Source organism: Mustela erminea, chromosome 7 (assembly GCF_009829155.1).
Source record: "Mustela erminea isolate mMusErm1 chromosome 7, mMusErm1.Pri, whole genome shotgun sequence".
Lineage (NCBI taxonomy): Eukaryota > Metazoa > Chordata > Mammalia > Carnivora > Mustelidae > Mustela > Mustela erminea.
The window spans coordinates 4,316,838-4,342,374 of record NC_045620.1 but is presented as its reverse complement, the minus strand read 5'-3'; the positions used below and the strand labels follow the sequence as shown (position 1 = coordinate 4,342,374).

The 25,537-nt window shown below is 47.0% G+C and overlaps 1 long non-coding RNA gene across 1 annotated transcript in view; it reads left to right on the top strand.

The window, feature by feature from the left end:
• The first annotated feature begins 1,713 nt into the window (after positions 1–1,713).
• Positions 1,714–25,537, top strand: part of LOC116594746 — a 109,658-nt gene continuing 85,834 nt past the window's right edge. Inside the window, exons 1-2 of the long non-coding RNA XR_004287393.1 lie at positions 1,714–2,264; positions 11,438–11,547. This is a non-coding gene — a long non-coding RNA (uncharacterized LOC116594746). The remainder of the gene's footprint in view (positions 2,265–11,437; positions 11,548–25,537) is intronic.

The following is a 25,537-nucleotide window of genomic DNA, read 5'->3' as shown; positions in this document are numbered from 1 at the left end:
GACAGGTGGGGTTGCTTGGGAGTTTCACAATCCATCCAAAGGTGCTCCCACCATCAACTGAGAGTCAGTGGAGAGGCTGGGCCACGTGCGGTGAGGAGGTACGCTACCTTCAAGGTGAAAGGCACGCCCTTGGGGACGGAGGAGCCTACCGGTGCTGCTGGACAGGCGAGGCAGAAGACCCTTACCTATTTCTTCTTTCCTTCTTTTTTTCAGTTTACAATTAACATTCAGGGTTTCGTCTGCACCCTCCCTCTCGAAATGGAATTTTTATCTCTTGATTCATGCTACAAGATAAAATCCCTGTTTATCCAGCTGCATGAATAATTGATAAGCTCTTTCCAACTTGCCGGCAGGAACTTAGCGGTCTCGCCTTGCGGCCTGGAACCCGTGACAATTTCCTGAGCACCAGCAAGAGACCTTTGCACAGTTTCTGCTTGGAGTCCACCGACTCTGTGTCCCAGGGCGGGGGTTATCTCTTGATCCAGATTCAGAAGTCACAGATCAGGCACTCAGGGTTCTAGCACGGGGGGTGCGGGGATGGGGGCGGGGGCACACGTCTGTGCTCCCTTAGATTTTCTACATCGCATCTGTGACAGGTGTGGATTCCGATGGGAACCTCCCGGCTGGCGGTTTCAGAGTTCACGGCATTAATTAACTCTAATCTGTTCCCTGATAGCTTAAACCAGACCCAAGATGTGAAGGCATTTTTCTTTCCTACATATTTAATGGGCTTAATGAGATAACAGTAAGAACCTGTGTTTGGCCGCCTTTCGATGATAAAACGCGGTGGGGGGTTGTTTATGTGCTTGGCTGGGGTTTCTCCTTCTGAAACAGGCCTGGACAGATACCTGGTATGTTGGGCTCCTGCTAAGCTTCCAAAAAAGAGGATTTCCAGCTTGTTCTGTAGAACGTCCCAGTTCTTCAAGGCCAAGGTAGCTGTGTGTTGTGATGGCGGAGAGAAAGGGTCCACGGGATGTGGTGTTCCTTCCTCTCCCTTCTTCCCCACCCCCACTCGAAGAGTCGTCCCACCGGCTGGGAGGTGGTGAACACTTGGGTTTGACGCTGCGGGGATTCGCCTGCGCCCCTGTGGCCGGCGGGGTCCTCGGATCGAAACCCGGAGGGAGAGCGGGCGTCCGGGTCCCTCGGGAGCCGCCTCGAGGAGCTGAGGCCTTGATTCAAGCCCCTCAACGGTTCTCAGCCAGACACGAGTTCGGCTTTCTCTTTCGTTCGTGGAAGGTGGCGAGAAAATGAATCGGAGTCTGGTTTTTCTCCCCCGAGCCTGTTTTCCCCAAAGCTCCAGGAAATTAAGAAACGTGCCGTTGGTTTTAGCAAACACTTGGAACAAACGAACACCAGATACCCGGGCAAAGGCCTGGGTTCTCCACGCAGACCCCGCGCTCAGCACCCCCGGCCCCCCGCGCGGGAGCTGCTGGCCCAGGCAGAGGTGCCGATGGGTGGAAGGGAGGCCACAGTGCTGCCGAGAGCTTTGAGGGACCTGTTCTTCTAGTACCTTCTCCACTTTTCTCATAGGTCGGACATTGTTTGTGGCCTCCCGGCTACCATGGAAGGGGTTTCAGGGGCTACGTGACCAGACCTCAGGCCTGGCCGTGGAGGGGAAGCTGGTGGGCATCTGTGTGCCATGAGTGAGCCCCCTGCGGACCCCTAAGACCAGCGGGCATTTCCTTGGAAGCTGGTTCCCAAGGTGACGCTGGGTGGCCAGCCCCGTGTCCCCTAAAACCGCTGGCTGCTGCTGGGTCTAAGGTCGCGTGGTTTGTTGGGAAGCAGAGTGTGTGATGGGTTTGCGTCGTCTGTTCTCCCGCAGAAGCTTCGAGGCTGGGGAGGGAACCACAGAACTCTCACCGGCGGTCCTGCCTCTTGAAGGGAGCTCTGCCCCGGCCCAGGGCGGGTCCCGTGGGCTCTGCTGGAGGGCTGGGACGGCACCACGAGCCGGCTTTGTGTGGTTCTCAGAGGGCTGTTCTGGATCAATAAGACGCATGTGAGGCCACAACCCAGCGCGTGGCACGAGGTGGTTGCTGGAGAATGTTGGCTTTGGTGAGGTGGAGGCAGAGGCGGGAGGAGTCGGGGTCCTGGCTCCCTCCTCGCTGAACCACTGACTCCTGTGTGCCCTTCGCAGGTCCCTGTCCCCCCCTGGATTAGCTTGTTCATCCTAAAACTGCCCCAGCGCGTTGGAAGGAGGTGTGACGCGTACGGTTGCCGATCTTGAGAAACGGACCTTCCACAACTGGCAGACGCCTTGGGTGCAGGTTTGTCTCCTCTCTTTTTTCCGGATTCCAACGTAAAACACGTTCCCATGATGGAAAACCGAGGAAAGCAGGAAACCACCCCCAGGAAGGGTGGAGGGTGTCTCTCCATCAGTAGCCAGTTGTTCAATGGATGCTTGGGAGAGGGCTGGAGAAGAGCCCCGCGAGGAGGCAGCAATCGGGAAGTCTGTTCCCAGAGGTTGGCAGGGGCCGTGTAGACGGGGTTGGAGTCTCATGGCCTCCTTTCTCGGGTGTTCCGTCAAAGAGAACATCTCTGTTGGGAGCTGGTGTGTCTTCAACACCTCTCTAACACTTTCGAGTTCTCCCTGTAGCCAAGGGAAAGGAACCCTCTGCTTCAGCCTGGGTTTCCCTGATGGGCCAGTGATGGTTAGCCCGTTCTCGTGGGCTTCTTTGGAATCCATCTACTTTCTTTTCTGAGGTATCTGATCGGATCTTGCTCCATTTTTTTATTTAGGTGGTTTGCTTTCTTTTTGTTGAGCTCTGAGTGTTCTTTATATATTAAGTCCTTTCCTAGATAATGTGACTAGCAAATATTTTCTCCTAGTCTGTAGCATTCCTATTAATTTTTTTGAATGGTGTCTTTTGTAGCACAAAAATTGTTCATTGTGAAGTATATTTTATCATTTTTTCTTTTGTAGATTGTACTTTTGGGGCCATACCTAAGAAATACTTATCTAAGCCAAGATCACAAATATTTTCTTCTATGTGTTCTCCCAAAGTTTTTTTTTTAAATAGTTTTAGTTTTGTACTTAGATCTTGGATCTATTTTGAGTGAATTTTTTAATATATGGTATGAGATCCAGATCAAATTTTTTTGATGGATATTATTTACATTTTATTTTATTTTATTTTATTTTATTTTATTTTATTTGAAAGAGAGGAGGAGGAAGCAGGCTCCCAGCTGAGCAGAGAGCCCGAAGCGGGGCTTGATCCCAGGACCCTGAGACCATGACCAGAGCCGAAGGCAGAGACCTTAACCCACTGAGCCATCCAGGTGCCCCGGATAGTGTTTGTTTGTTTGTTTGTTTATAATAATTTTTTTAAAAAAATTATTTATATATTTATTTGACAGACAGAGATCACCAGTAGGCAGAGAGGCAGGCAGAGAGAGGAGGAAGCAGGCTCCCTGCTGAGCAGACAGCCGGATGTGGGACTCGATCCCAGGACCCTCCGATCATGACCCGAGCTGAAGGCAGAGGCTTTAACCCACTGAGCCACCCAGGCGCCCCCTATTGTTTATTTTTATATGGTATGAGATACAGGTTGAATTTCTTTTGATGGATATTGTTTTTTTTGATGGATAGTATTCCTATAACATTTGTTGAAAAGACTATCCTTTCTTCATTTAATTTTCTTTGCAACTCTAAAGGAAATTAATTGACCCATAGAGATAGGTTTATTTCTGGACTTTCTATTCTGTCCCTCTCTCCCATCTATCTACCTTCTCTTCAGATAATTTCTCCATTGTCTTGGCTACGCTAGCCATTAGCCTTATAGGAAGCCTGGAAACCAGGTAGTGTGATTCTGTTCTCTAACGTTTATTATTTTACTCTAAATTTATTCTTCCTTTTCAAAATTGTTTTCATTATTCCTCCTTTGCCTGTTCATATACATTTTAGAATTGACTCATTAATTTATTAAAAAAAAAAATCCTGCTAAGGTTTTGAATGGAACTGGGTTGACTGTAAGGATTGGTTTTGGCGGAATTGACACCTTAACAGCATTGTCTTCCAAGCCATTGACATGGCATAGGCCTCTGTCTCTTTAGGTCTTTAATTTCTTTCATCTCTGGTTTTCTTTTTTGTTTGTTTGTTTTTTGTTTTTGGTTTACAGCATAGGGAGAATGCATGTGCTTAAGATTCATATGTCAGTATTTGAGGGTTTGCGTTATTGTAAATGGTACCCTAAAAACTTAAATTTTCAACTATTCATTGCTAGTACGTAGAAATACAATTAATTTTTGTATGTGGACTTTGTGTTCTGAGACCTTGCTATACTCAGCTTTTATGCCTAGGAGCTTTTTTAGAAAAAAAGATTTTATTTATTTAGTTATTTGACAGATAGATTGAGAGAGCAGAGGGAGAGGGAGAAGCAGGCTCCCTGTAAGTAGGGCTGATGCGGGGCTCCATCCCAGGACCCTGAGATCATGACCTGAGCTGAAGGCAGACACTTAACAGAGGCACTCAGCTGCCCCAATGCCTAGTAGCTTTTTAATAGATTTTTTGGAATTTTATATGTAAATAATGATGTAGTCTATGAATAGTGATAGTTTTATTTCTTCCTCTCCGTGTGGATGACTTTTTCTCCCCTTGACTTAATGCACTGGTGCAATTTTGAGTAAGCGTGAGGAGAGCAGTATCGTTGCTTTGTTCTTGATCTGAGGGAAAAAGCACTCAGGATTTCACCGCTGTATATGCTGTTTGTTGTAGGTTGTAAATCCTTGCTTTCTGAAAGTTTTTATCATGGATGTGTGCATATAAAATGCTTTTTTGGGTCACTCTTGTGATGATAATACAGTTTTCCTTCTTTAGTCTGCTGATATAGTGAGTTATGTTGACTGATTTTGGAATGTTGAACCAGCCTTGCATTCCAGGGATGAAGCCCACTTAGTCCCGATGAATCACCCTTCTTATTTGATTGTTGGATTTGATTTGCTTATGTTTTGTTAAGGATTTTATCTACATTCATGAAGGTTATGGATCTGTAGTTTTGTTGTAATATCTTTGTGCGATTTTGGCATCAGGATAAATGCTGGTCTCGTAAAATGAGTTAGGAAGTATTCCCTCTTCTTTAGTACTCCAGGCAAATATCTGTAAAATTAGTATTATTTCTTTCTTAAATATTTGGTAGAATTCACTGGTAAGGCCATCTTGATCTGGAACTTTCTTTTTTGAAAGGTTTTGAGTATGGATTTAATTTCTTTAAAAGATAAAGAATTATTCAGGTTATTTATTTCTTACTGAGTGAGCTTTGATATTTTGTGTCTTTCAAGGAATTTCTCTATTTCATTTAAGTTGTCAAGCTTGGGGACATAGGGTTGATTATAATATTGTCTTAATCTTTGCAATGTGATGTCTGATCTTTCATTCCAAAAATTGATCATTTCTCTTGTTCTCTTTTTTTCTTGGTTAGTCTGATTAACATTTTATCTTTAGTTTTATTTATCTTTTTTCAAAGAAGCAGCTTTGGGTTTTATTTATTTTCTCTATTATTTTTCTGCTAACAATTTCAATAATTTCTACTCATTATTATTTTCCTCCTTCTGTTTATGATTCTTCATTATTGGCTTATTATTTATATCTCTTTAAACAATTTTAGTGGTTGCCCTAGGTTTTATAATATGAATCTTTAATTAAAAATTCCAACTTCAAATAATAGGATACTGCTTTACGTCTAGTCTAAGAAACTTACAACAATATGCTAATAATTCTTCCCTCTAATGCTCTGAGCCATGGGTGCCATATATTCTACTTCTGCGTATGCTGGCTACTGCTTTTGCTTTTGCAACTACTCATTTGAGTCCCTTATCCTTTAGAAGGGGAGTTGGCAGACCCTGTAAAAAGTCATGTAATAAAACTTTTAGGTTTTACAGACCATCTGGTTTTTGTCACAACTTCTTAACTCTGCCATTCTTGTGTGAAAGCAGTCATAGACAATATATAGCTGAATTTTATAAATTCAATACAACGGTATTTACAAAAATGGAGAGCAGGCTGCAGATGGCCCACAGGCTGGGAGTAAATTTTGAGTTGACAGTTTTTTCTTTTGGCACTCCAAAGACATCATTTCCATCAGTTTCTGGCTTATCTAGTTCTGGTGAGAGGTCTGATATGATTCTTCTTTGCCCCTCTGTATGTAATGCATTTTCCCCCTCTGCTACTTTTGATTTTTCCCTTTGTCCTTCATCCTTCCTTTTCAGCCGTGCTGATATGGTGGCTGAGGTGTCTGTTCTGTTTGACTTCCTGGGTCGGTGTTCTTTGAGCTTCTTGGATCTGTGATTTGGTGTTCATCATTAGTTTTGGAAAATTATTATTGTCTAATTTTACTTATTTTAAGTATTTAGAAATCTTACCATTGTTTTCATGGTCTAGTATATGGTTTGTCTTGGTGAATGTTCCTCATTTAGTTAGGTAGAGTTTTCTATAAATGCCAATTAGATAGTTATTTTCTCAAATCCTTCTTTTCTGCCTCATTCTCTCTTCTCCTTCTGAGAATCCAACTATATTTCTGTTACCTTTATTAGTGTCCCCCAATTCTTCTGTTTAAAACTTTAAAAAAGATTTTATTTATTTATTTTATACACACAGAGAGAGGAGAGAGAGAGAGATATCACAAGTTAGACAGAGAGGCAGGCAGAGGGGGAGGGGGAAAGCAGGAACCTGCTGAGCAGAGAGCCCTAAGCGGGGCTTGATCCCAGGACGCTGGGATCATGACCTGAACTGAAGGCAGAGGCGTAACCCACTGAGCCACCTAGGTGCCCCATGTCCCCCAATTCTTGAATGCTCTGTTTCTCCTTTAGTAAGAAAAAAACTCTTTTCCACTTTGAGTTTCTATTTGAATAATTTCTATTGGACTATCTTCAATTTTATTACTTGTGTTACATTTACTAGTGAGTCCATCAAAATCATGCTTTATCTTTGTTGCTAGGTCTTTATTTCCAACATTTCCTTTTGATTTTCTCTTATAGTTCCTACCCCTTTGTTGAAATTACCCTTGGGATGATTCATAGTGTCTTTACTTTCACTAGAGACTTTAACATGCTAATGAGTTATTTTAAATTTCTGTCTCATAACTCCAACATCTGTACCATTTTAGTCTGATTCTGTTGATTCTTTTGTCCCTTGACAACATGTTGCATTTTTCTCACTTCTTTGAAAGATTCACAATTTTTTTTTTTTTTTTTTTTACCAAAAGCCATACATCTGATATAGGACAGTAGACACTGGGGTAAATAACTTTTATATCTGGAAATGGAGCATGGCTTTATTTCTGCTAGACCTTTAGTATGGGGGAGTTGAGTCAACATACTTAGGAGTTGAGCTGGGTTGAGGTTTGTTGTAACTATGGTTTCCCTCAGTGCACACTAGCTTCAAAGTCCTCTTATCTGGGCTTTGGTTTAGGTTGGGGGCTGGCTTGCTAGAGGGCTTTCCTCAATATTTGCTCTGCTCTCTGTTTTAAGTCTTTGGTTTTTTTGTTTGTTTGTTTGTTTTGTTTTGTTTTGTTTTTTTGCACTTTGCCAAAGTGAGTGTCTGTCCCCACATTCCTGCCCCTCTGCCAGCAGTAGATGCTGGTTTGCATAGTGGGCGGTGTTCTTTGCTGTTCTGAGTATGCTTCAGTCTCATCCAGGCCCTGTGTGAGCAGGTCCAAACCCCAGTCACAAGTCTGGGCTCAGGCTGTCTTCCTGCCTATCCTGTCCACCCCACGAATAGAGGGGTTTTGTTGTAGTTGCCTTTTGTCAGGTACACTGCTTTCGCTGGTGCCCTATGGGGGAGAAGAATCTCAGTGGGGCTTTGTGTTTTTCCTATAGTGGCTGCTGTCCCTCTCCCTCAGGTATACACGGGGAGGGAACTTTCTCAGAATTCTCATCCTGCCCTTTCTTATCTTTTTGTAAGTGTCAGTTCAGCCATGGGAACAGACCCTTGTATAGAATGAATTCCTCTTGTGTGTGTAGCTCTCAGAAATGCTAGATTGCCTCACCAGCCCACACTCAATCTTTAGCAATTTGTTAAATATTTTAGCTTATTTTTTCCTACCAGGGTCCAGTGGCATTTACCCCAGCTAAGCAAGTGCTCCTGTCTCTCCTTGGAGGCACCTATCTTTCCTTATATTTCAAGGTAGTTGGTTGCCTGGCAACCTCAGCTCTCTGCTGGATTAAAGAAAAGTTGCAAGATTTCAAATTATCTGGCCTGTTTCCTTGTGGTGGTGGTAAGAATGGGAGTGATGCTCTTTCCAGCTTTCTACATCTCAAGTTGTCTGATTTAAAAAAAAATTATTTTTCAGTAAAAATAATGTGTCTTTTCAATAATAAGTTAATGATACAAAGCAAAGGAAAGTATAGGTAAAGACAATAGGGGTGGTTGGTGAGGCCATGTTCTGGGGCAGTGTTAGATTAAGGACAAGAGCTTTGGAACCTGTGTGCCACCCGTCGCCTGCTTCCATATGACCTTGGGTAAGAGTCTTGACCTTGATGAGTTTTAGTTTCTTTTTTCTCTTTTGTACAATGGAGATCAAATGTAATCTACTCCAGAGGATTAAAAGAGCTAATATATAAACAGTGCTTGGCATGGGGCTTGGCTCATGTTAAGTGTTCCGTAAATGGTGGCTATTAATTTTCATAGATCTGAAGACCGTATCTGTGGTGTAAGAGGCAGTTCCAGATGTACACAGATGAGAAAAGAAGGGTTGTTGTTCTTGTTGTTTTCTGTACCATTCCCACATCTCCTGGACTCTGGCTGGTGTGTGTGTGTGTGTGTGTGTGTGTGTGTGTGTGTGTGTGTGTTTGGGCAGCGTGTGAGTTTGAGGCTTTGATGAAATTCTCTGAAGTAGCTTCTGCCACTACTTCCACATTGGAAACCTATCCTAAGACAAAAGAAAATGTGTAGATCAGGAAATATTTAAAGAGAGCATGAAAGTATTTAGCCCAGCCCTGGGCACATAGGGAGGACTCAGTAAACATTGGCAAAATGACAAGAGAGAAATCCTCAGACAGAGAGAGGCTGGGGCTGGGAAGAAACCCCAGCAGCTGAGTCTCCCTTTCATCAGCTGTGTGTCGGCTTGACCTGGGGCGAGATCCTTGACTTCTCTGAGCCTCAGTTTCTCACCAGCAAGATGGCAGAAGTCTCTGCTGCCCTCCCTCACCTCAGATGGTTGCTATGAAGTTGAGACAAGAGGATGTCTGTGACCATCTGAAAACTACAAACATAAGGCCTTAGTGTTAAAAATGATCACTCGAATGCATTCTGAAAGGTTGAAGGATACGTGGAGAGTGGACCTTGGGGCCTTTTCAATTATGGCTTCAGAAATAGTTAAGGTAAAGTCAGGCAGCAAGTGATCAATTCTTCTAGAAGTTTCTATCCCAAGGAGGCTCTCAGATTTTTGCGGCTGCCCGACATGTTTCTTAACAAGTTACGTCCAACTGGAGAAACATCAGTAGTTGTCGAGGCCACAGTTTGTCTGGCTGATTTATACAAATCGGCGAAACAATATCTCCAGCCCCTGCTTTGATCTTGGTTTGAAGCAAGTCAACTTAAACGCTCGTGGGAGCTGGAAGGAGATCCTTCATATAAATGTGTCCACAAATCTCTCTTGGATGCTCAGGCTGAGGCCTCCGTTAGTTGCTTCAAAGGCCTCATCCATCACAACAGGGGGAGTAAAAACTCGAGTTGTGCTTTATTAATCTTATTGATTGCTACCCTTGACCCAACTCAACCCGTATCCAAATGCAGCAGGAATTTCTAACTCAACTTTTGCTGTAGGAGAACTTCACTTACTTTACCGCAGCCCCCTCCTCACCCCCCCCCCGCCCCGGTGGCCGTCCATCCTTCCGGGTGGGGATGGAGGGTTCGGTACTAGAGGTCGAGCCCTATGGTGGGTGTCAGTGCTGGCTGTGGAATTGATTGCCTGGGTTCCAATCCCAGCTCCAGCATATACACACGTACATGTATGTGCGATCTTCGACAAATTACAGAAACCTGCTGCTGCCTCAGTTTCCCTTTTTAAAGTTTAGACGGTATATTGGTCAGGGTTATACCAGAGAAACAGAATCCGTAGGATGTATATATGAGGAGATGCTTGTTAAGGAACCAGCTGTCAGGGTGGGGGTCTGGCTAGGTAAGTTGAAATCTGCAGGGCAGGCCAGCAGGCTGGAGACCTTCAGGCAGGAGCTGAGGCCACTGAAGAATTTCTTCTTCCTCAAGGAAACTTAACTTTCGCCTTTCAACTGATTGGATGAGGCCCTCCAGATTATTAAGGATCACCTCCTTTATTTAAAGTCATCTGTTCTTGGTAACCTACCTATGAAATACCTTCATAGTAACACGTAGGTTGGTGTTTGAAGGAATAACACAGTCCCATAGCCCAGCCGAGTTGGACCACGACAGTGACCATGACAGATGGTGTAGGATGGAAGCAAACAACAGAAGAGGTGTTATATGGAGAGGGTCTGGGATAGGACCTGGCTTAGAGTGTGCATTGCCATAAATGGCAGCTATTACTGTCGCTGAGGGGATTAGATGAGAAGGCTCAGGATAGCTTGGCACTTCCCAAGTGCTCAGAAAACATTAGCTGTTTATGAGGTCTCCAAAGTTTCACTCAATATATATGTATTAAGCTTCTGCCATGTGCTGGGCATCGTTAAGCAGGAGATACAATGGTTTGGTGATGACTTGGGCCTGTGGTATCCAACAGTTGCACACATAGCTGCACACACACGTACACACAGAGCTGACGACAAACAGGGACTTCACAGGGTGACATGACAGCTCCTGACAGAGGACCAACAAAGTCTGGGGGTTTGGGGACACTTCCTTGAGAATGTGAGTTTGGAGCTGAGGTTTGAGGGATGGGTGGGCATATGCTGGGGCATGGCTGGTGGGGTGGAGGGGGTGAGCTGGAGAAGCACATCTTGTGGAGAAGGACAGACGTAAGCCCTGACCCCACTCAGGGCCCCGGGGCTGCGAGCTGTCCCCACCCAACGCATGATATTGGACACCCACCGTGGATGCTTGATTGCTTTAGTTTTGTGTTTGCAGTCCTTTTCTGTCTTCGGCTGAAAATAATTTAAAGAATTGCTTATTGGCTCTGTCTGTTTCAAAATGACAATGCCGGTGCCATTGTCAACAATATTATTATTGCTGAAGGCCATTTAAAACTTCTGTTTATCCCACCAGGAAAGCACACCCAGGTTGGTGTATTTTAAAAACACGAAATGATTCTTCTTGGATTGGTTAAAAGAGGAATTGGCAAACCTTTTCTTAAAAGGCCAGAGAGCCCCGGTACAAAACGGGCTCCCTCTTGAGAGAAATGAGGAAGGCAGAGGTGCTTGGTGTGCACAGACCTAGGCACCGTGCTTGGCCCCCTCTGTTGGCTGCACCACGTCAGGTCTGTCTCATCTGGTCCACGTTCACTCATCCACCTTCTGTCTTCCTGCCATGCAGCCTGGGCCCTCCTCACCTCTCGCCTGACAAGTGCCACAGCCTCTGAAATGGTCTCACGGCTCCTATTGCTGCCCAGGCCCCACCCCCATTCTACCTCCACCAGAGCCAAGGTAAATTTTCTTTCCCGCAGTTGAAATGTCACGTCATCCCGAGATTGCATGGCCATTGTGGGTCAGCTGGGGCCTCCGCCCCTCTGTGAAATCTCAACCTGGATCGTGAGGTCACCTTGCTCCATCTTAGAAACAACCCCCCCCCCCCTTCCCTCCCAAAGAGAACCACTGTTTGACACCCAGGACTACAGTTTCATTTGGCCTGCTGTGGGGCTTTCTTTAGATGGAGTAATTCAGACCCCCAGCTTTTGCATCTAGCTGCTTTTGCGTAACATCTTTTCTTTTCAAGTAGGCTCCACACCCAATGTGGAGCTTGAGTGGCTGACCCTGAGACCAAGAGTTGGCTGCTATACTGCTTGAGTCCCCCGGGCACCCCTTGCATAATTTTTGAGACTCAAGCAAGCTATCGTGTGTGGCTCCATCCAGTTATTTGATTGTCTTTGCTGGATAGTATTCTGCTTATGATTGTGCTGTAATGCTTTTATCCGTTTGCTTAATGGGAATTTGGGTTATTTCCTTTTAGCGCCCACCACCAACACATAAACATTCTCTTGCAATTTTGTTTCTGATGGGCAGAGGTTGATTCTCTTTGTTTCAGGGTATGGTGTGTTTTTACAGACATTGCCAAACAGTTTAGCAGAACAGCAGTCCTATGCGATCCTCCTGCCTTCGGGTGAAGAGTTCTAGGCATTCTATGCCCTTGAAAGACTTGCTGTTGTCCAGTGGTTTGGGGTCTGTTTTGTTTTTGTTTCTTTAGTATGCCATTCTCTCAGTGGGCAGAGTATCTTACTGTACTTTTAATTTGCATTTCCCTGAGGGCTAATGAGGCTGAGTCTCTTCTCATGGGCTTTTGGCCATTTGGAGATCTTTTTGTGAAGTGCCTGTTCAAGTCTTTTGCTCATTTTTGTGCCAGATTATTTGTATTTTCTCATTGACTTGTACTAATCCTTCATCTGGATATGTCCTTTATCATTTGTATGTGATTCAATGACCAAAGCGAATCTGCTCAAAACAGAAATCTGATCATGTCACCCTCATGGCTTGTCCTTCTTTCTGTCAGCTTGTGGAAAGGCCCTATGTGTTCTGACCTGCTGACTTCTCCAGCCTCCCCTTGGACCACCTGTTCTTTGGCTTCTCTCCTTCAGCCACAGTGGACTCTCTCGAACACTCTGCTGCTCTGTTCCAGAACCCCACAAGAGGCAGAGTAACTTAGAGGCTTAGGGCAGAGACTCTGGAGCCAGACTTCCTTGGGTCTCATTCTTCATGCGTTCAGGGATGACAATGATAATTGCCCCCTCATAGAGTTGCTGTGAGGAGCTGATGTACAGGAGAGCTTAGCACAGTGCTTAGCTTGTGGTAAGGGGATGCGAATATTAGTATCATCGATCAGCTGTTGATTGTCTGCTTTCTGGGATGTCCCTTTCTTTCATTCCCCATGACTCCAGTCCCCCTGGACTAATCCCTACCCATCCTGTAAGTATCAGGTAAAGATCACCTCCTCAGAGAAGCCTCCAGTATCAGTCAGCACAGCTCAGTGAAGTTCTCAAACAATGAAGCTCTCAATGGGTTTAAAACAGTAAGGATTTATTTCCCACTCAGACTGATGTCCATTGTGGGTTGGCTGGGGGCTCTGCTCTCAACTTTGTACATCCTTGTTCCAAGTTCTGGTCCTTTGGATCAGCTGGTACCTGGAACACCACCAGGCATAGCAGCAGAGGGAAAGAGGGCTCTGGCAAGTCTCACACCAGGCATTAAGTGCTCAGCCCAGAAATGACACTCGTGTCCCTTCCTCTCTTACCTTCTGGACCGGAATTAGCCACATGGCCACACCCACCACAGGAGGCTAGGAAGTTCAGTCCTTGCCATGTGTTCAAGAATGTTTGGTGAGCAGCATCAAAGACAGAGGACACCTTGCGTCACCCCTGCACTCTCAGGTCAGGCCACCCTACTGCATGCTCTGACCCCCTGCTTTCCTTTCCAAAACTTGTAGTTGCGTTTGTGTAATTATCTGGTGGTTATTTGCTTCCTGCCCAAGAGTGTGAATTCCACAAGGGCAGGGACCTGTCTGAATTGTTCCTTGCTCTCTCTTGGTTTCTCTTATTTGCTCCCTGTGGACAGTTGAGTTTTCAACCCCTTCTGTGGGGAGTTTGGACTCCATATCAGTCAGTTTTTGAGGTACATTGAGGAGCAGTGGGACAGGTTCTGGATTCTTCATCCTTCCATCTTCAGATACCCCTTTTTTCTTTGATCGTTGTCAAAATTTTTGGTTCTATAAAAAAGTAGAGAGAATAATACAGTAAGTCCTCATGTACCCATCACCCAGCTTCGACAGTTACCACATGCCAATCTTGTTTTATCCAACGCCTCCATTTCCTCCCCACTGGTTATTTTAGAGGAAACCCAACACATAATATCATTTTATTCAAGAATAATTTACTATGTATCTCTAAATGATAAAGACTTTGTAAACGTAATATCACTGCTGTGCTTCAAAAATGAGCAAAGATTTCTTAATGTCATGTGATATCTAGTCAATGGTCCAATTCCATTGCTGGCCTCATCCATGTCTTCTCAGTGCTGTGCTCAAATGAAGATCTAAACAAGATCCACACATTGCATTTGGTTAGTTTGTCTTCAGAAATCTCTAATGAGTCTCCCTCCCCTTTTTAATTTTTATGCTTTTGTTGTTGTTGAAAACCATGTCATCTGTCCTCTAGTAGTTGCCATAATCTGGATCTTACTGGTTCCCTAGGCATGGTGTCCTCTGACACGTCCTGCATTCTCTGTGCTTCCTGCAAACTGGTAGTTAACTTTCAGTTAGATCTAGAAGTTTGGTGATACTCACTAGATTTCTTGACAAGAATCTTCAGAGGTGGAACTGTGGACTTCCCATTGCAACGTGCCGGGAGGCACACGATGTCTGCCTGTTTGTCTTTTGATGATGTTAAGATCAATCAGGCCTGTCGGACGTTATTTTTTTAACGCATTTTTTAACAAGTGGACCATTAGCCTCTCACATCCTGGTTTCATCAGCCAGTGATGATCCTTAATGACCTCCATCATATCACTAAGCTTTGCAAAATGGCAGCACTCAAATGGTATTATTCTTTCTGCATTTATTAGCTGGAACACTTCTATAAAGAAGAACATTTCCTAATTAGCTATTCAGTTACCCTGAATATAGTTGGCATAAGAAAGGCAGGATAAATACTTTCATCTTTCTCTATACTTCCCAGTTATCAGGATAAGGAGTTAGATCCCTAGCAACCTCCAAGGGTGACCAATGTTTTGTTTTTGTTTTGAATTTAAGAATCATTGTAAACTCATGATCTTAACATATTTGATGCACCTTCATTAATCGCAGTGGTTATCCTTCTTGATGGTCAGTGGGAGCCTCGCAAAGTTGCTCTCTGTGTTTGTTTGATGCCCTCTCCCTGCTCCCAGGAGTCCGATGGCTTCCTTGCTTCCTGGGGTGACAAGATGTTCCAGGCCCATCTGGTGCATGCCCTGTTCCAAGCTTGGAACCAGACATTTCCCCCAGGAGCCCCGGTGCTCTTCAGTGGAAATTAGTATTTAGAGACCGCAGTCTGTGGAGTGTGGGTGCTCAGTGCGACCAGACAGATCGTTTCTAAGCTTTTTCAGTGGACAGAGCCCGGGAATATAAAAGAGGAAAAGACAGCATGTGTTCGTACTGATACTTCCACTTCAAACTTCAGATGACAAGGTTTTTACTTGATCACTTTCATTTTATATTTGTATTTTTCTCTTAGACCGACAGCCATCGCAATGATTGCTTATTGGCTTTGTGTGTTTGTGTGTATGGATGTGCATGTGTGTTTCAAAATAACAATACAGATAATCTTGCTAACGATATTATTATTCCTAAGAACAATTTAAGATTTCCTTGTGGTTCTTATTGTCCCATCAAGATGTACATCCAAAGAGGAAATACTTTCAGCTCTGTGGGCCTTAATGGTGTCCAGGCTGTTGCAAACATTCAACTCTGCCATCGTAGCACAAAGGTGGCTGCCTAGACCAAATATAAATGAGGCGGCAGGGCTGTGGTCCAATAAAATTTATTTGTAAAAACAGGCAGCACACCAGATTTGGCTAGCTTGCAGCTCCTATTTTGCTGGCCCCCACTGCAAACCCATTGCAAAGCACCGACTTGACAAACAGGTTCATATACTTTCTCTTTATTTGCAATTATTTTCATTTAAATTGTTTGCTTTTTCACTTAAATTTTTCTTGTTTTTATAATTCTGTAAACAATTTCATTGTTCTAAAGCCAAAAATATAAGACAAGGTATATTTGGAAAATGTCTAGCTTCTCTCAATGCCCTTTTGACAACATCTCTGGGCTTTGCTGAGAGAGAGAGAGAGAGAGAGAGAGATCTCCTCTGGATTGGTCGGACTCATCCCTGGGTGATTCCCCTCCAGAGAGGACCTCCTGATCACTCCCTCCTTTTATTTTTGAAGGGGGTCCCTCAGCCCCATCTCTCGTCTTCTGGTGCATGTGAAGAGTACCCAACTCTGGCTGGCTGAATCCATCAATCAACAATATCCTAACTTACTTCACTGAGGCTCTTAGGGTCAGAATGCGAATCCCATTGTGTGCAGGCCAATGCTAGCCTGTATGAATAGGAAAAAGGTATCCCCTCTGAGCAGACACAGCCCTCCCAGTACCCACCTCAATGAGCAGCTCATACCTTTGAGCAAGTCGCAAGGAGGTGCCCCTCCAGGTATGTGGTTTGGCGAGCAGGGTGGGGCTAGCTTTCAGTCCCCGCTTGCCCCTGCATCTGGAAGACTTTGTGCAGTGCACACCCTGTCCAACTGTCTGTGGTGGCCCTGGCTTGTTTTCAGCTCTTGAATTGTTCCAGAGTGAGGCATAGTGGCTCTATTCCCAGAAGACTCTCCCTTTTGGTGTCAACGATGATTTTCAGTGGTACCAGGTTTCAATCCTGCCAGTTTTACAACTCTCTCAAAAAGGCAGCACCTTGTTTCCAATAATTGGAGCAGGAAATTTGAGAGAGAAGAACCAGGCTGGGTTGTGTGTCCTTCCTTGGAGGCAGGGAGGGCAGCAGAGGGTGGCTGTAGGGCCACTTCATATGAGCCTCATGGACTAAGTGCCTTCAAAGTCAAGTCAGGGGGCTATTACTAAGAAAAAGGGCAAATGAATTCCAGATAGGAAAAAAACCACCAGCTGTCCTGTCCCATATCCTTACCCCCTTCCAGGGCACCCCCCACCCCCACCCCATTCACTTTGGTTTGCTTGGTACCACTTTTTTACAAACTGTTCATTCCCTGCCTGGGAAACCCATCCACTCAGAAAGGAACATCAGACATGGGTCTTCATCTGTTATGTGCTTAGTGGGCATCAATTTTGTCAACAGCCCCTGTCTTTAATCAAGAAGGAATTACCCAGTGGCAAGGCATTATAGTTTTCTTTTATAACTGGCTCGTTTAAAAAAAATTAATTTCAGTTCAACTTTTAAGCGAGGGAAGAGAAAGGATAATTGTGCCACGTTTCCTGAAAAGTTATGGAAGCAGGCAAGGGGCCATTTTTCAGGACTCTGCTCCTCACAATTTATAATCATCAGGCTTGAGTCTTTCCTGCAACTTGCCGCTGAGCTGGGAGCCCAGGAATTAGCTGCCTGGCTCTGGTTCCAGGATGCCTCTTGAGTCTCCTGCTTCTAAAGAAGGGGTTTGAAATGAGGGAAGAAGGCTGTGTGCGGAACGGGGAGCTGCTCACCTTAGGGCTCACCCACCTGCTCCCATCTGCTGACTTCGGGGAGAAGACCCTTCCCGCCCCTGCCTCCCTTTGGACCAGCCCCTCCTCCTCTTCTCTTGTCCATCCTTATTTTCATTCGAATCAGGGACCGTGTGCTCTCATGCCTCAACACGGATGCAGGGAGTTTTCAAACTGTAACTTATCATGTGGTGAGGGTTTTATCTCTTATTGGGTGCCCATAACATCGGGGTTCTGATTTCTACCCAGGACCGGTTGCCTGTGGCCCAGGGCAGGCCTGGCCTCTCTTCCGGTGTCAGTTTTATCCCCTGGAAAACAGAGTTAATGTCTACCCTGCTCACACTCACACGGGAATGAGTCACTGTTTTTGCAGGAGGGTCGCTCTCGTACCTTTACCAGCACAAGGCAATTCCACCGCAGCCCCCAAATCCCGTCTGATCGTGCCGTTGCTGGTGAGCCTTCTTTCTTATCACCGTTTCCGTTGTGAGGCGCCAAACTAATCCTTAGGAGGTCACCGCTTAATTCATAAATCCGAGGAGCTGTCCGCCTCACTGCGGTGAGTGGGGTTCGGAGCCGAGGGCCACTTTGAAAATCACCCCCCACCCCAGGGCCAGCGTTCATCGGGGGCTCGGGCAGGCAATCACAAGGAAAATTATAAGGGTCACAGTGGGATGTGGCTTCATTCCTTTCAATTTCAGGCTATGATTAATCTCTTCTGATGTTATTTCATTCTGGAGAACGATCTAAAAGCGGCCTTAGACAGGATCAACTCTCCTGAAAGGGGAAATCAACAGGAAAGACGAGAGCTCGGCTCCGAGAGAGGAATGGGCGTGGGGGGGGGGCTGCAGGCTTTGGAGGCCGGGGAGAGGCCTGGCCCTTAATTTATGGCTTAGAAATGGAGAGCCCTTTCTTCTTGGAAGTTGGTGATTCACGGCCTCATCTGGGTCTGACTCCATCAAAAATACGTCCAGGGGCGAGAGCTGCCAAAAAAGTGGGTTTTGTGCAGCCGGCAAGACCCCACACAGTCGCTCCACCAGCCCGCAGCTCTGGGTATGCCGTGGGCTCGGAATCTGTGAGGTCCCCCAACCTGGGCTTTCCCGCGCTCTAAACCATGTGCAAGAAAGATCCTTCAAGAGGCAGCTCCCTGAGTGGGGAAGGTTCTCGGGGACAGGGGTACTCAACCGCTGCGCTACTGACACGAGCAGGCGGATTATTCAGGGTGGGGGGTCATTCTGTCTGTCTGGAGGCTGTTTGGCAGTATCCCCGGCCTTGCCCCAGCAGATGCTATGAGCAGCTCCTTGCCCCGCCACCCCCCCCCCCCTCCCACCGCCGCCCCGGTCGTGACAACCTAGCCTCCACCACTGCCAAACGACCCCAGGAGAAAAAAAAATCACCCGGGGAGCAATTCGCAGAGTCCTGCGTCCCAGGAGCCATCTCAGGGCCGCTGCTTGGTGTCCCCGCATGTGGACGGGAGACCTTAGAAGCCTCAAGAGCTCTGGCGGGCTGAGCAGGACTGTGGGACTGTAGATAGCAGAGCTGTTCCGACTCTGAGAGCGACCTTTGTCTCGAGCACTGTCTGGGCAACCGCGCTCCCGGGTCATTGTAGCCCGCCTCCCAGGTGCCCATTTGAATTGTGCCTGCGGACCAGGTGGTTAATCAGCTCTCCCTCGCCGCTCGGAAGTGTCACTGCCTAAGCGAGCATGTAATTACAGCTTGCACCCTCGGCCGCGGGCTCGCAGGAGAACAGTGGGAGAAATGGGCAGCTCATTTCTGCCGTGGGGTGGGGGTGGGGGGCGCCGGAGAAAGCCTTCGAAGCAGGGGGAGAATGTCAGAGATGCTGGAGACGGGAACCGTGGGGCTGGCCCCTGGGTCCTCGTAGGGCGCTAGTGCCACCTGAGCTTTCCAGGTGCAGGGCGAGCTGGGCCCCACCCCGGGGGCGCCCCTCGAAGAATGCTACCTTCCGCGGCTCCTAAGCCCTTTGTAAGCTGCAGGCAGTCTTCCCATTGGGGATTTCGATCCCCACCACCTCCGACAAATTAAAACACACCCACCCTTTACTTTAACTATAATTTATTTGCAGTAAAAATATTTGAAAGGAGTTTAATGATTTTGCTTGTTAAATTATCTGGCAGTGGGTAATTCATCAAAGTCGCAATTACCTGTGATTTCCCCCACAACCAATAGCATCCGTAGGAATTCCTGCAACTGTTTTCTCAAATGTAATGAAGTTTTTATGACTCCGATATCATGAATACTGCATATCCAACAACGGCAAGCAGGCTTCATTGCCGCATTTCGCAGGCGTTTAATGAAGCATTTATTAATTTTGATTTTGCTGCTTTCTTGTTGAATTTTGGAGCCGATAATTTTTCTCCGCACTGCACACACTTCCATAGGCCTGGAAAGGCTCACGCTTATGGCTAGGAGGAGCAGCTTCACCCTCAGCAGCTGGTGAGAAGTTTCCAGAAGCTGCAGGGCTGGTCGCTGTGCCCTCGGTGGGGGGGGGTGGAGGGGGCTCGCGTGCACTTGGGGGGTCCCTCCCGGGGTTTCCTTTTCTTTAGTTTTTATGGTGGTAAAAATGAAGTCAAAACATCTGGCGACCCACATGTGTGATTTGCAAACATCAAACAGGGGTGTTCATTCCTGATTTCTTGATTAATTTATTGAACGTCAACTTTCTGATCAGCCCGATGCTTTAATCACGGGGAAATTGCCTGCCAGCTGGGGATTTTACTTTTCTCTGTTACAGCAAATGAAGCCTAATTGCCGGGATGCGAACCAGTCGGAAAACCAGTGAGGAATTAGGCGTCACTGGGAGGCATTTCCTGATGCGTGAGAACACGGAGCCCAGAATGGGATTAGCCAGTGTTTTATTTTCATTTTTATAAAAAGGGACCTCACCATTATTCGTAGCACAGAGGTGCCCTCCCGGTGGCCTTCAGTCGGGTGGGACCGGGTCGTGATCTCCCCCGTCCCAGGTGGAGGCAGCGGCTCCTAGAAGCTTATGGTAATATTTAAAGATATAAAAAGGGACAGGACAATTAAAAATGTGCACGAGTGGCTTTAGGGCTGACGTTATTGATGCCTTCGTGATCGATAGTGCTGTTTTTGTTTGGATTGCTGGGTAAGGACCAGCCTTAGGAAGCTCGGGCCACAGAATTGAGACAGCTTTAGAGCGGGGCCGGCGAAGTCAGTCCGGGGATGATGGCTGATTTAGGGCTCGGGGTGATGGAGGGCGCAGGGTTTTCATCAGCGTATGCCCAGGAGAGGGGATTACATCTGCCGGCCTTCCAGGCCCCAGGTGGAGCGAAGCCGTTTATAACAGAATTTGGCCACACTTGAATTTTAATCTGGGGACCCACTGACTGCTTCAAGGGGAAGCTCCAGAAGCCTCCATTTGTTTTCCAGCGCCTTTACCCATGAGACGGAAGAAACCCCCAGCCCTGTCCCCCCGCCTGCCCACCAGCAGCGGCATCCGGGATTGTTTCTGTGGAAGAGAGAACATTTCATAATCGGGAGCCATGAATCGTCGCCCTGTCTGGGTGACCCGCGGGGACCCGGCTTTCTGAGACCAGGCTCAGCTGATGTGTGCTGGGCGTTAATGACCCTCCAGGGAGCTGCTCTGTGCCTTTCACCGAGTGTTTATGTTAAAACTCGAAACAATGGGTTAGACTCGGTCCTCCAGCCCATCTTCTGGGGCCACTCAGGGCCCTCTCTGAGCCGGCTGGTCCACACTGAGAGGAGCTGTCTGTGTAAAGGCACCAGCTTCAGACAGAAGGCAAAAACAACCAAACCAAACCAAACCAAACCAAAACGTATTTAACCGATGGTTTTCTATATTGATTACACGCTGGAATGTGGAATGATACCATTCTGGATACATTGTGTCACATAGAATGTATCATTACGTCATATATGTATTTTGCGCTTTTGGCTTTACTGTATTAAATTTGTCTGCTAGAAAACAAGTGCCAGGTGGGACTCCCATTTTATTTCTGTCACATGATGCTGGTCTATAGGAAGAAAAGAGGCACAGAGAGGTTGAGTAACTTGCCCAAGGTCACACAGCATGCAAGCAGCAGGGCCTTTTTTACATGCTAACAGCATCACCCCCAAATGAAACTTTTCTCGGGGGATCTGCTCTTCTCGATCAGCTTTGTCACTGGCCCTTTGTTGAATTCATAAACTCCTCTGTTCTCAGTTTCCCCACCTGGGTCACCAGGGAGTTAGGCTCTATGATTTGTGTGTGTGTGTGTGTGTGTGTGCGTGTGTGTTTTCCAGAAAATGACATTCTCAGTTTTGTATTCTTTGGGCACACAGTGATGTAGTGTGTGGAGGAGAGCATCAGTCTCTCTCTTAATGCTTATTTAATTATATTTAATTAGGAATCTTGTCATATTTTAGCCTGCAATTGGTCTCCCGGGGCCGTCTGCTGCAAAGATTTTTGAAAAATCCAAACTTTATTCCTTGCTATCGATCCATGTGGTTAATGGGGCTGAGTAGGACTGATTTCATCTGTCCTTCTCACTCAGAATGAGAGGCAGGAGAGACAAAGCAAAGACAGGCTGGGGGCTGGGTGTCTGCAGGCACCCTCCTGGGAGCGAGGATGGCCAGGATCCTGCATGCAGGCGTCCGTCCAGAACTCTCTACAGAGTGTTCCCTTGCTGTGCCCCTGCCAAGATCCTGGGAAGACCTTGTTTCTGGCATCTTCTGTGCCCTTGCTGACATGGTACCCTAAAACTGATGCCCACCCCGATGGTAGAGAAGGGGTCTGCCAGGGATCAGCGCCGATGCTCGACAGCCAGCGCTTGGACCAGCCACCTGTTCCCTAGGCCGCCTGTGGGAGGGCCTGCATTTTCTTGCCGCCTGGTCTCCTCCTGCTGGCTTGGGCAGGGTTCTTCTGGGGAGCAGGGTGCTGCAGAGAAGGGAGCCCTTCGGCAGCGCTACCGTCAGGGTCTCTCGTGGAAAATTGAGAGAGGTTTCAAAAGCGAGATAGGTGCCCTCATCCCATTCCTTCCCAGAACTGGGCTGAGAGCTGACCTCCCAGCTGAGGGGCCCAGCCCTCCTCTAGCTCACCTTCTGTGCCCCTCGTTGGGTGTTTAATCAGCGTAGCTGATTAGCTGAAGCACACCGCAGAATGGTCAAGGACCCCGGCTGGCAGCCCGCCGCAGCCATTTACGGCTGGGCGGTTGGAGGCGGCCTCCCCACCCCGCTGCTAAGCCTCCGATCCCACATTTGCAAAATGAGACTCATCATATCCGCCCTGCCGCCCCTCCCTGAGTCGTTGAGAGGTTCCAACAATGTACAAGAGAGTGATATGAAAATGTGGGTAAACAGGAGAGTGGTATTTAAATGCGTGCTATTACCATAATTGCCTTGTATTGTGTGTGTATATCTCATCTCCCCAATTAGATGCGAGATCCTTGGTGACAGCCACCATGTCTCGCCCCTTTTGATATTCCCCACACAGCCAGGATAAATATTTACCGAATGGAATTGAATTTCAGATCAGTTCCAAGTGATCCTAAAAACTTGGTCAGGTGCGGCCCAAAGGTTTCCTCAAGGAGAGGGCCCACAGAGGGCGGCCCCACGGCAGGTGTCAGGGAGTGTCTGTGGAATGAATGAATCCGCGAACGAACGAATGCCTCGTGGCACTCGCTTTACTCTCCCAGCCACGGCTTCTGACAGCAGCCGTGAAATCTGCCGACTCTGCTCAAAGATGACTTCTCCACCGTCCTTCGGGACGCGCTTTCCGCACGGCGCCTCGCCATAGTTCAGATTTCTATTAAGTAGTCAAACAGAATATAAAATTGCCAACAAAAAGATCGTTCCTGGATTAATTAATCTCCCCTTTACATAGGGAAAGACATAAAAAAGAACATAAGATAAGAAAAGAAAATGAAATTAATCTTATACTTTCTATGGCTGCCTGTTAATTTCAAGGTTTCCTGCATCCGGGCGCCCGTGCTCCTGCTCGGTTTCTAGATTGCTTGGTACTTAAATGAAACATCTTATTAATCATTTCCCGGGAATGCTGTGCAGCCAAAAAGAAAAAAAATAAAAAGGCATTCAGGAGCCACAATGAGTTTATTTTTGTAGTAATGCATACCTTATCATCAGTATGGCCGATGCATCAAAATGATATCTCACACTGCTATCGATAAATCACGGTAACACTAAGCTGCCAAATCAGTTCTGCCCTGACACCAGCCTCTCCTCCGAGGAGAGATTGGAGAATAAATGGGGAGGTGACCAGGGAATAAAACTGTCTGAGAAGTTTCACAAAAGAAGCTGAACTCTGCTAATCAGAAAGTAGATGCATTTTTAATTCCGCAACCACCGGCCAGCAAATCAGCAGGTCCTGACAGCAGGCAGAGTGTCTCAGCCCCAGGGTTGAAACGGACGGCTTCTGTATCTTTGCTCTGCCAAGCCCGCATCCTCACAGTTTCCAAAATGTCCATTAACCCCAGAGGACATTGCAGCTGGCCCCTCACCCCACCGAGACGATGTAAATACAATGATGAGCCAGTCCGCACCAGCATCAAGATTTCTTGATGCTCCTCTTCACTGAAAAATGCATTAGCTCCCGGCAGTACTGTCCAGAAATTAATTCACAGACAACCGAGCGTCATTACCCGTGATCTGCCCTGGCTAAGTGCTCTCTGTTAGTGAATTTGGGGATGGAAATAAGCTATTTCCATCCACTTTATCATCCAGAGACCTCTGCACACGGCGTGTCTCTGGTGAGGGCTGTTGTTATAACCTGTTTCTAGAATTGCCGTTACTATTAATTCTGCCAAAACGGGCTCCCACCCGAAGCCTGTCAACCAGGTGCCTTGAAGTCTTAAGATCAGCCTTTACTCTCTGTTTTTCAGTTTTGCGGAGACGAGAGTTTTATTTCAGTCCGGTGACTGAGTGTTTTAATTTTCTTAAGTAGTGAGCCCTATCCCTCCGAAGGCTGAAGTCCAGAGGCTGCTCTCCAAGGGAAGCCCAGCGCGGGAGAAAGTCATCCCAGGCAGGCGATGGCGACGAGGGGAGAGAGGAACATAAGGGCTCCCTAAAGGCAACCGGGCTAGCACCAGTCACCTTTCAAAATGCAGAGTGAGTGAGCAATGAATCAGTGAATGGCAGAAAACCTACAGGGAGAATCCCCGAGTCCTCCGGAAAGGAAGCCCCCTTGCTTTCCTACCGCGAAGCCCCCTCCCCTGCACCCTTCCTGGTCCCCTTGACATTCCTGCCGCCTGGTCCTTCCCCCAACCCACCCCCTCCCTCGATTTGCAGACCATGGTGGCCTCCAGATCCCTGGGGCCACAAAGCTCATTTCTACCCCCTCCCTGGACTTTCTGCTGGACGGTCCTCCCTGTCCCTGTGGCATCTCTTCTGTGGATTTAAAAACTTGTTCCAGGGATTACTTCTGAAGCCCCTTCCCTTCCCCCTTCCCTACCCACCAAGAGCAGAGCCAGCCTCCCCCGCCCCCGTCCCCCCACCCTGCTCCATTGGACCCGGTATATATCGGATCGTGGCACATTTGTTTCTGATTCCTCAAGGAGATACGCATGCCCTGAAGCATGGTCTGCTCCTGCTCATTTGAATTCCCCCCGGAAGGCTGGACACACAGTAGGTCTCTGCAAATATTTATTATGTGACTGCGCATGCATCAAATCCGAGAGATGGGGGAGAAACACCAGAAGGAGGATTTCATAAACAGAAGGCTGAGAAATAGCTTCCAACTCAAATCAGAGCTGATCTTTTTCATTGCAAATGATTAAACCAAAGGACAATTTAGGGGGGAAAAAGTTGGAAAGAAGTGTCCATGTTACGTGGGCCATCCTGGGGACGTAGCGGTCATTACTGTCATCATGTCTCGCATGGATTAAGTGTGGCCCCGCCGGCTGTGTGTCATGGGCTTCCTCTTGTTTTGATCTCCTCTGATTCCCTGAAGCCGGCTCTGTCCTGGTCCTCGGTGGAGCTGAAGCAACAGACGGCCAGAAAGCCTTAGAAACCCTCCCACAGCCCAGGACTGCCTGACCTGGGCCACCGAGTCCATGCGGGTGAACTTGAATCCCTGCCCGCCTCCCACCACCATGCATGTTGTCTCTGGGCTTCTCAAAAGGCTGCACGATGTACAGGTCCCATTGAGGATCCATTATGAAAAGGGCATATTGTTTGTTTTTGCCATAGTGCAGAGAATTTTCCACCCACCTCTGTCTCCCATTCAAACTCCAGCACGGTCAGTAATAT